General features: G+C 38.7%; 1 long non-coding RNA gene and 1 pseudogene across 1 annotated transcript; both read right to left on the bottom strand.

Moving 5' to 3' along the window:
* Positions 1–5,566: 5,566 nt before the first annotated feature.
* LOC125187754 (uncharacterized) lies at positions 5,567–9,943 on the bottom strand. The gene is made up of 2 exons (XR_007170660.2): positions 9,776–9,943; positions 5,567–5,849 (listed from the first exon to the last, which is right to left on the bottom strand). It is a non-coding gene; the product is annotated as an uncharacterized LOC125187754 (long non-coding RNA).
* Positions 5,856–9,776, bottom strand: LOC148926577 (uncharacterized; annotated as a pseudogene).
* Positions 9,944–10,626: the final 683 nt, after the last annotated feature.

Genomic DNA, 10,626 nt, shown 5'->3' with positions numbered 1-10,626 from the left:
GGAAAGTGAGTGGAAGAAGAAAAATAAAGTGTTAAAAGTGTCTTGGGTTTAGAAAAGTGGAGTTATCTTTACTCTACTTGGGATATTTTTATTTTTAGTCACTTTTTAGCCAAATATTCCTCACCTACCAAAGAGCCTACATTACAACCAAAGATAAAGACCTTTCAGACTTTTGAAGCTTAATCACATTTAGTAGAGGAGGGAGTAGACTTTAAGCAAGCCTATGGTAAACTTTGCGTGATGCATGATTTGAGTGCTATATATACACATTAACCTTACACTTTGAGAGTGAGAGAACACTTCCCATCTTTGGAAGTGTGCCACATGTGAGGGCTTGAATTCAAGGTGTTCCACGAGTTAGTAATGAAAGTGCACTAATAAAAGCCTTGCTTGATTTGATTGCGTTAATACATGCTTAATCTATTCTTTCATCTTTTGAGGCAATTATGACGTCTAGTCCGTGTGCATTCCGTACGTCTATTTTGTGTCTTTATTGTTTTGTTTGAGGACAAACAAAAATGTAAGTTTGAGGGAGTTGATACGCTCGGATTTTGCAGGGTTTTAAGGACATTATTTGGCCCATTTTTAAGGTCAAAGTTGCATTACATGTCCATTATTTGCATATTTTATCTATTTTGATATTTTGACATGTTTTGTGAGAAATGTGCATATTTGAGCCTAAAAAGGGAGTAAATACGCGAAGTAGGAAATCTGGAGCTTCTCCGGCGACCGCCGGCGCTTAGCGGAAACAAAGACACGCCCGGCGACCACCGGGAAGTGCGTGGCGACCGCCACAAGGAGTCAGAAGCTACTGGACTGCGCGCGGCGACCGCCAGCCAAGGTGCGGCGGCCCGCCACAGAAACGCGGCGCGCGACAGCTGTCTTCAAACTCAATTTTCTGGCGATCCTGAAGTCTGATCGGGGTGTTCTACACACCATTCTCTTAGTCTTGAAAAGAGCTTCAAGATGGTACAAGAATAGACTCAATCGGAGTTCTTTGGAGAATGTTATGGCCGTTCTACCAAAGTCGCGCAAAGCTGCTAGCTGCAGTCTAGGCGGAAAATTGAAGAAGGAAAGAAGATCTTACCTTGTGAAGCCAAATCTTTTCCTTCTACTATAGGGAACGAAAAATACATATTTCCTAATGCTTGGAGGACACTTATTACCAAATTTAAATCCTTCTAAAGCCTATATATACCTCATAACCTCATTCATAGAATTGAACCCTTCCTTAGCCCCCAAAAGGGGAGCTTTCATAGCTCCTCCTCCAACCCTAATCTTTCATCTTCTTTTTGCCAATTACTTCCATAACATAAATTTGAGAGTTCTTCATTGTGCAAGGGGTTGGAGAAAGAAACAAGAACATCAAGAATGACAAGGATTCAACCTACGGGTTTTATTTGCTTTAGTTTTAATGTTCCAATTGTTTTCACTCCAATCTATGTTTTTAGCTTATTCAATTATGTCTAACTAAACTCATGGGATTCTTTGGATGTGTTAGTAACTTTTATTGGTTTATACAATTCCTTTTTTTATTTAATATCCGTTTTGTTTTTACTTTGTTTCTTCCCTAAGTAGTTCTGATGCTTCATGATTGAGTGACACAATCATGTATGATTTAATATAGCTTGCTTCATAATTGTGACAGAGTTCTAGCTAGTCAGATCCACTTAGTAAACGCTACAGTTAGCTTCCCTTAAAACGATACTGTTAATTGAGAGTGAAGATTTTTCAAGGGTCTTAAGAGCTTTATGGAGTTACGTGTTAGGATTGACAACCCTAATCTTGTAATCAACGTTTGCATCGCATGAGCATAAGCTAGGTGACTCGTCCTTTCAAAGTATAAACTGTGTTAGGGTATTGTAGTTGAAATTTGTATAGCCATAATTGTGAACGCACATCCATGGAATTCTCTTATCTCTCATATTTTATCTTTGTGATTTAATTGCATTTAGTTGTTTGATTGCTTTTAATTGTTTTTACTTTCAAAAACCAAAACTTCTCTTGTTTCTCTAGATAGTATTTGACGCTTAGTACATAATAGTCAGTTGCAATTATATTCCCCGTGTTCGATATCTCGGTACTGACCTTTAGCTATACTAGATTTACCCCGTATACTTGCAGGTATTTTTAGTGCTAATAAAAAGTGCATCACCAGTCTATGGAAATATTTTTGTGATACTCGATGATATTTATTTTGATAATTGTTAAACTCGAATTCACTATGGTAAGGGTGGCATAACTAATAAAATATTTTGGCAACGAGTTCAATGGGTATTTCAAAATACTCAGCTCTGCATGTGTTTTCCTTATGTGCAGGTTGAATGGCGACGAGCGGTGGCGGGTGTTGAGCACATTAATTAAATAAGATGGATGTTTTGAACTTCAAGTGTAATTGTGTCTTCATACATGGCTTCACTTTCTCTTGGTCGTTTCCGCTGAATTTTTGAAACACTTTAGTATCATTTGGTTATTTTGAACTTATTCCTTTTGAATTAGAAGATCAAGACATATTGTGTTTGTTTTTTTTTTTGAATTTATGTCAAACCCTTGACTTTTGATCATTGTTCATGGTATCTATTCTTCATTGATTTTCAAGGGTAAACCGTTGACTTATTGCCTTGATAGTTCGTTTAATACCTTGGTCAAATCTCTTTAAATGAAACTGTTGAATAATGTATTTCTGATATATTCAACTGTGTTATGAATTGTGAGGACTTTACACGCCTAAATAGGCTAGAGATTAATTACATAAGGAAAGATTTACCCTAGCTACAAATCAGGAAAAATATTCACTAAAATCAATCTACAATTAATCTTGTGATTTCTTCCAATCTCCTTGATTTATTTCCAACACTCCCCCTCAAGTTAAACAATGGGATCACCCATTTTTAACTTGTCTAATACTCCGTTGAAGCTCCTCGAATCAACTGCTTTGGTGAGGATACCTACCAACTGGTCCTCTGATCTAACAAAAGGAAGATCCACAATTTTAGCCTCTATGTTCTCCTTAATGAAGTGTCGATCCACCTCGACGTGTTTCGTCCGGTCATGCTGTACCGGATTCTCAGATATGCTAATAGCTGCCTGATTATCACAGAAGAGTTTGCACGGATGTTGTGATATCAGGCCAAGTTCTGTCATAAGCTTCCTCAGCCATAGGATCTCTGTTAGACCACTCCTAATTCCTCGAAACTCTGCTTCAGCACTGGATAGTGCTACTACTTTCTGCTTCTTGCTACGCCATGTGACAAGATTTCCTCCAACAAAGGTAAGATATCCAGCCGTTGATTTTCGATCATTTGGATTCCCAGCCCAGTCTGCGTTTGTGAACCCAAATATCTACATATGTCCGTGATTCTCAAATAAAACTCCATATCCCGAAGTTCCCTTCAAGTATCGCACAATTCTCAATGCTGCCTCCCAGTGATCCGTTTGGGGTTTGTGCATAAACTGGCTAACCACTCCAACTGCGTAAGCAATATCTGGTCTAGTGTGGGAAAGATAGATAAGCTTACCCACGAGGCGCTGATATCTAGTATGGTTTGTGAGTTCTGCCCCCTCGATTAATTGCAGACCGTGATTCTGCAGCATCGGTGTCTCAGCAGGCTTGCAATCCAGCATCCCTGTTTCAGCTAGAAGATCCAAGACATACTTCCTCTGTTTATGAATATTCCTCTCTTGGATCGCAGCACCTCAATTCCCAAAAAATACTTGAGAAGTCCCAAGTCTTTCATCTCAAACTCGGTAAACAAATTTTTCTTCAATTGACTTATTTCTTCTTCATCATCTCCCGTCATAATCATGTCGTCCACATAAATGATTAGACATGTAATCTTCCCTTCCTTCTTCTTGAGAAATAGTGTATGATCCGAGTTGCTCTGTTTGTATCCATACTTCTTCATTACTTCAGTGAACCTCCCAAACCACGCCCTTGGAGATTGCTTCAAGCCATAGAGGGTCTTCTTTAGTTTACACACTTCCTGTCCTCCAAAGTTTCCACCAAAGCCAGGTGGGGCTTCCATATAGATTGGCTTCGTTAGTTCCCCATGCAGAAAGGCGTTTGTTACATCAAACTGGTGTAGTGGCCAATCTTTATTCGCAGCAATTGAAAAAAGAACTCGAATGGTGCTCATCTTGGCCACTGGTGAGAAGGTTTCTGCATAATTAACTCCATAGGTCTGAGTGTACCCTTTCGCAACTAGCCTCGCCTTGTAACGTTCAATAGATCCATCTGGTCGTCTTTTGATTGTGAATACCCAACAACATCCTACTAGTCTAGATCCCTCAGGTCTCAGACATACCTCCCAAGTTTTGTTCTTCATTAGTGCCTTCATTTCCACTATCATGGCCTCCCTCCAATGCTTAATTTTCATAGCTTCTTCGGCTGTTCCAGGAATTTCTTCTTCCTCATACAGGGCAGCAGTGAATGCCCTTGCCGTCTCAGTGAGATTCGCCTTAGCCAAGTTTGCTACCGAGTATCTACTTCTTCTAGAAATACGCTCGGGGCTGTACCTCTTAGATGGAATCCCTCTATTACTTCTCCGGGGCATTATGTACCGCCCTGTGTCACCATCTACCGCTGCATTCTCCACAACATTCTCAACAGTTTCTGCAGATGAGTCATTAGAAATAATTGTACAATCTGATCCAGTGCCAGGAATTACCTCAGATATCACTGGAGGAGGATTGTCGGGAGGTGGCGGTTGAGGAGGCTCTACATGTGGTAAGACAGGCTAGGCGGAAGTACTAGCTTTCTCTGTTGGTTCCACGTTCGAGTTACTTGGTGGTGACATAAACCAACTTAGGGGTCCAGATGAACAATTACTATCACTACTCTCCCCTTGACCACTAAGGTTGGTATAGTAGTATTCACATTCCAAAAAATTACAATTCATTGAGGTTATAATTTTCCTAGAAGAGGGATCAAAACACCTATATCCTTTCTGATTTATCCCATACCCCAAAAAGACACACTTTATAGCGCATGCGGAAAATTTATTTCTCTCGTGTTTAGGGACATGGACATAAACAGAACACCCAAAGATTTTCAAAGGTAGGGTAAGAGGTTCTGGTACCTGAGCTAGTGTAGATAAAGTCTGAAGAGGAGTTTTCATGTTTAGGATTTTTGTAGGAAGACGATTGATCAAGTACACAGAGGTGGCAATTGCCTCGGGCCACAAGAATTTTGGAATTTTAGAGTCAAAAAACAAAGCTCGGGTGATTTCCAAAATTATTCTATTTTTCCTTTCTGCGACTCCATTTTGTTCGGGGGTATAAGCACAAGAAGTTTAGTGAATTAAACCCCTTTTTTGAAAAAATTCTAACATCTCTTTATTAACAAATTCTCTCCCATTATCCGATCTAAGGGTTCGAACAGTGGTTTGAAACTGTGTTTGGATCATGGTAAAAAAAAGAACAAATTTTGCATATACGTCAGATTTGTTTTTCAAAAAATACACCCAAGTCATTCTAGAACAATCATCCACGAAGATTAAAAAATACTTAAAACCATGATCACCAGCAATAGGCGCGGGGCCCCACACATCAGCATGAACCAAGGAAAAAAGAGTTTTAACACGAGTTTCACTAGATTTAAAAGACTGTCTGTGGCTTTTCGCCAAAACACGAGACTCACAATCAATATCTTTGAGATGAGAAAAATTCGGGAAAAGTAATTTAAAATAACCAGGTGACGGGTGACCAAAACGTCGATGCCACAACCAAGCTTCTCGAGATGCAGATCCGTGAGCTAGCATCGCGGCACTGCCTTGGTGAGCCATCTCATCAACATAGTAGAGGCCTTGACGCTCAGTGTCACGCCCAATTATCCTCCTCGTCCTGATATCCTGTAAAACACAAAAATTTGGATGCATCAGTAAAGTACAATTTAATTCCTTTGTTACATGACTGATGGACATCAACTTATGTGATAATTTCGGAACATAGAGACAATTCGACAACTTTAAAGTTGGTGAAATTTCGATTGTTCCACTTCCCTCTACTGATGTTAATTCCCCATCTGCAGTCTGAATTTGACTTTTCATAGCTCCACTAAAATTCACAAAGTCATTTTTATCATGGGTCATAGTATCAGTTGCTCCACAATCAAAAATCCAACCCTTCTCTTTTTCACTAGACTTATATTGTGCAGTACAAGCAATATGCAATTTATTCAACACTTCAAACCTATTTGGGGTAATAAAATGATTTTCTAAAGCCTTGGGTTGAGGTCTACAATTAACAACACATTTGGAGGCAGATTGAATATTATTTTCAAAATGGGGTATTGTTTGCAATTTAAAGGAAATATGGGGTGTTGACTGTAAATGAGAATTTGGGCTAGATTTTTTTAATTCCAGCCCGTTACCTCCATTCCCAATTGCAGTTCCGCCGCCTCCTCCCATCCTTGCAAACGCCGCCTCTCCTACTACCTCCTCTGCCCGTCCCCCTCCGTTCCGGGAGTCTCCATCTCCGGCTCTCGCGCGAGGATTGGTGGCCTCACGGTTGCCTCCTCTAGTCGGAAACAATCCACCGCCACTGCCATCGTCCACCCCGATTGCCAATCGGGCTTTCGCCTTTTGATTTTCGTCCCACCATTCGGAAAATCCAACCAAGAGAAAACATGATTCTCTGGTATGTTTCGGTTTACCGCAATGAGAGCACCATAGCTTGGATTTGATCGGTTTGAATCCTCCTCCCCTGCGGTTGGGTCCGGCGGCGCGTGGTGGTGGTTGTTGGTTGACGCGCTGCTGCTGCTGGGGTTGGTTTCGGGCAGTGAATCCTAGCCCCACTCCGCCCGATGATGAGTCGTCGCTAGCTGCTCCGGCCGGGGAATCTGAGTTTGCTGCCGGCGGCATGATTTTGAGCCGAGTAGCTTCTCGTTTCACCCGCCCGTATGCGGTTTCGGCTGAGGGCAGGGGATGCTCTTTGAGGATGTCGCGCCGGATTCCGTCGTATCGTTCATTCAGTCCGGTGAGGAACTTGAACAAACGTCTTGTTCCTATGTATGTTCGGAATTGCCCGACTCCTTTGTCACAGCAATCAATCGGGCGATTCTCACATCGATCTATCTCGATCCAGATCCCATGGAGACGACGCCAGTAAGTTTCGAGTCCTTGTTCTCCTTGCACTATCTTACTCGCTCTTTCCTCCAAGTTATATAACAGGTACGGATCAGCAGTGCTAGCAAACGTGACGACAAGCTCTCCCACAGGGCCTGTGTAGTTTGGTGGTGTGCGAAATCGACGACGATATCAGTTTCGATATTGTCGATTATCCATGAGAACACGATCATGTCGGTCTCTTCCCATTCGGTGTAGCCTTTCGCCCCTGGTTCTGGAGGCGCTGGTATACCAGTGAGGTGCCGAAGGGCTCGTCTGCCCCCAACGGCTATCCTCATTAGTTTCTGCCAGAGAGGGTAGTTGTTTCCATTGAGTTTGACTGCCAGAGTAACGTTCTTACTCATTCTCAATCTTGAATCATTATTGTTGTTGGGTTTCTCTTCATCGTCTGAATGATCTGCCATGGCCGAGATTTGGTATTCTCAGGCTGTGATGAATCTTATTCTGAGCCGTCTTGCTCTGATACCATGTTGAATAATGTATTTCTGATATATTCAACTGTGTTATGAATTGTGAGGACTTTACACGCCTAAATAGGCTAGAGATTGATTACATAAGGAAAGATTTACCCTAGCTACAAATCAGGAAAAATATTCACTAAAATCAATCTACAATTAATCTTGTGATTTCTTCCAATCTCCTTGATTTATTTCCAACAGAAACCCTAGTCTATGTTCTTATTGCTTTTAAGTCCGCCTTGGTAGCAGTCGTCGTATTTATTATACCCTAGAAATCCGGGCTGTTACAGTGACCGTGAACGATGCCATCACTTCCGACCCCGAGCTAACTTGGCAAATAGTGGTTGGAGCTATAGGTAACTTTTTTTGTGTTTGTATCTAAACAAATAAAATAAAATAAAATAAAATAATTATGCGGGCGCGGTGTGCAGCTGGTGTTGCTCCATTTGTGGTGGCCGGGGTTGAGTTCAGCAAGAGAATTGTGGAACAGAGAAATTGCAAGGTGTGTAGAGGCTCTGGCCTTGTATTGAGGGACAACAAGTATTATTTTCGATGCCCTGCTTGCGGTATGAATTCATCATTCATGGATACTGACTGCTTTTAGATGTAGTTTTCAAATATCATTATATAGTGGATGTTAATATAATTGGTGGTACAGGTGGCTTTCTGCCATGGCAATCTTGGAGGAGATTCTTTACTGGTTAAATTAATGTCATAAGACAATACCTTATCCTCATAAGTGGTGAAAGATTCCAATTGTTGGCGTTCATCAAGATTCCAATTCAAAATCAAACAAGATATTACTGTTGCATTATGTAACAATCCATTCAGGACCACTATTTTCTTCGTTAATGTAACAGTGGCGAAAGATTAGGATTGTTGTTATGTTGTAACAGTGGTGAAAGATAATTGTCGGAACTGGAATCTTTGAGAATTTAACATGAGAATTTGAATGCTTCGGGGAAGAAAGGTGAGAAAGAGAAGCTACGCGTTTTGGGATTTGGGAGTGTATTGGTGTGTTTTACTTTTTCAAATGGGTTTATTTTTGGGCTTGTTCTTTTATTTGAATTTAGTGTTGGGCCAATTGGCTAATATTGTTACGCCCACTACATTAATCGATTAAAATTAAGTTGAGAAAATTGTGATGCCATAAAATATACTATATACTTCCTCCTTTTTTATCTTTCTAAAATAACAATTGTATCAGATTAATTTGTCATAAACACTCTATTATTAAATAGAAGGCTTTAGAGGCTTGAACTCATATTTTTAGATACCCAAAGATATCTACTTTATAATCCAACAAGATTTATTCAAAAATTCGTATTGGTTCGGTAGTTATCATCATTTTCCCACATACTACCAAAACTGGATAGCCTCCGTCAACGTTTTCAACGTACTATTTATAAATAGTAAATGTAGCTATTAATTCGTTAGAAAACTTGGAGAACGCCCCGACATCTTATAGTTATTTCTAAACTTGTTTATTCAAGTTTCCTTATAGCTTAAGTACTCTGCATAACTTAGATAAGATATACGAAAACAATACACATTACAAATGAAAGGATGACAATTTAAAGGTGTATTGTTACAACAATTTATTGATGTAGTACATAAACTCCAAAATTCTCCCTAATATTCTCATCAAAGTTATTCTAAAAATTGTTAAACTCGAATTTTCACTGTTTTACACAAGCCAAATAATTCAGAACAGATCACCGAAAAATCAAAGGATATAATTCGAATTCTCCCTAATATTCAGGGAACTACTAAACTCATCAAAGTTATTTTAAAAATTGTTAAACCCGAATTTTCACTGTTTTACACAAGCCAAATAATTCAGAACAGATCACTGAAAAATCAAAGGATATAATTCGATTCAAACTTTTATATCAAATTATATTTCCACTTATATTTAATCATCACAATAACCACATCTTTTATCTAACATGTGGATTTAATCATAAAGACCATAAACCCTAAGCAATAATTTCAGTTCTCATGTAATCTTTATGCTAGAGTTCAATTGATTCTAAATACCATAAACCCTACTCATTAAACACATATTCATCGATTAATCAAAACTTCCAAACGCCCTTTACTCCATCAAATTCTGGACAAAATTCTCCAAACCCCATCTCAAAATTTCATCAATTTCATGCTGTCAAAATAGTACAAATAGAAAGAGCTTACTCAATTTATTAAGGTTTATGTAATCGGACGATCGATACAACGAAAATCGGCAACGAGGCTAGAGCTTGAACCTCACGGTTCCTTTCTCTCCCATGGTGACCGTGAGTTTTTCTCCTCCTCCATAAGGCTGAGAGTGTAGTTTTTAAAATATATATCTTAATATAAATAGTATCCACTCATTATAATATATGGCTTTTAAAATTGTACAAGTGGCATAACTTTAAATAGACACATTTAACTTTCTTTTTATCTAGAATTTTCTATAAATTCAAGATAAATATTGAAATCAAAACATATCCCAGAAGCTGAAAATTTCGTGCCCTTTGCTTTAAACAATAATATATATTTCTTTTCATGTGAATGTACTAAAACAACTCTCTATTCAATCTTATATCCAATTATTTTATTATCATGATTGAATCTACATATTAAGTTCAACATTTAACTAATATAATATTCTCATGACTTTCAAATTTTATGAAAACAAATCCTCCTTAATTCACATCATATTTCAATTCCAACACTTAACTTCAACGGTACTTTCCTTATAATTATGACAAATTACTATTATTTTCGGTATTGAATTATTTGCTAAAAGCTCTAATTCACCGATTTTCTCATTGAATAGCAAATTTCGTCTAGGGTCATTTTTGGGATGTTACAAATATATAATTAGAGTCTCTTAGAATTATATTGACGAAAAAGAAGTATTGACTGTAGAACCACTTCGTCTATCTTGCAAAAAAGACGGATAAATCATTATATACCAAACTATAAGTATCTTGCTGCTTCATAAGAGTAAGCATCAAATTAGTCAAAAATATCAAGAGCAAAGATATGTTTCTATGAAA

This window comes from Salvia hispanica, chromosome 5 (assembly GCF_029641045.1).
Source record: "Salvia hispanica isolate PSC_SH4W2 chromosome 5, Shi_PSC_v1, whole genome shotgun sequence".
NCBI classification, from domain to species: domain Eukaryota; kingdom Viridiplantae; phylum Streptophyta; class Magnoliopsida; order Lamiales; family Lamiaceae; genus Salvia; species Salvia hispanica.
The sequence above is the reverse complement of the archived record's forward strand: the minus strand, read 5'-3'. Positions and strand labels throughout refer to the sequence as shown.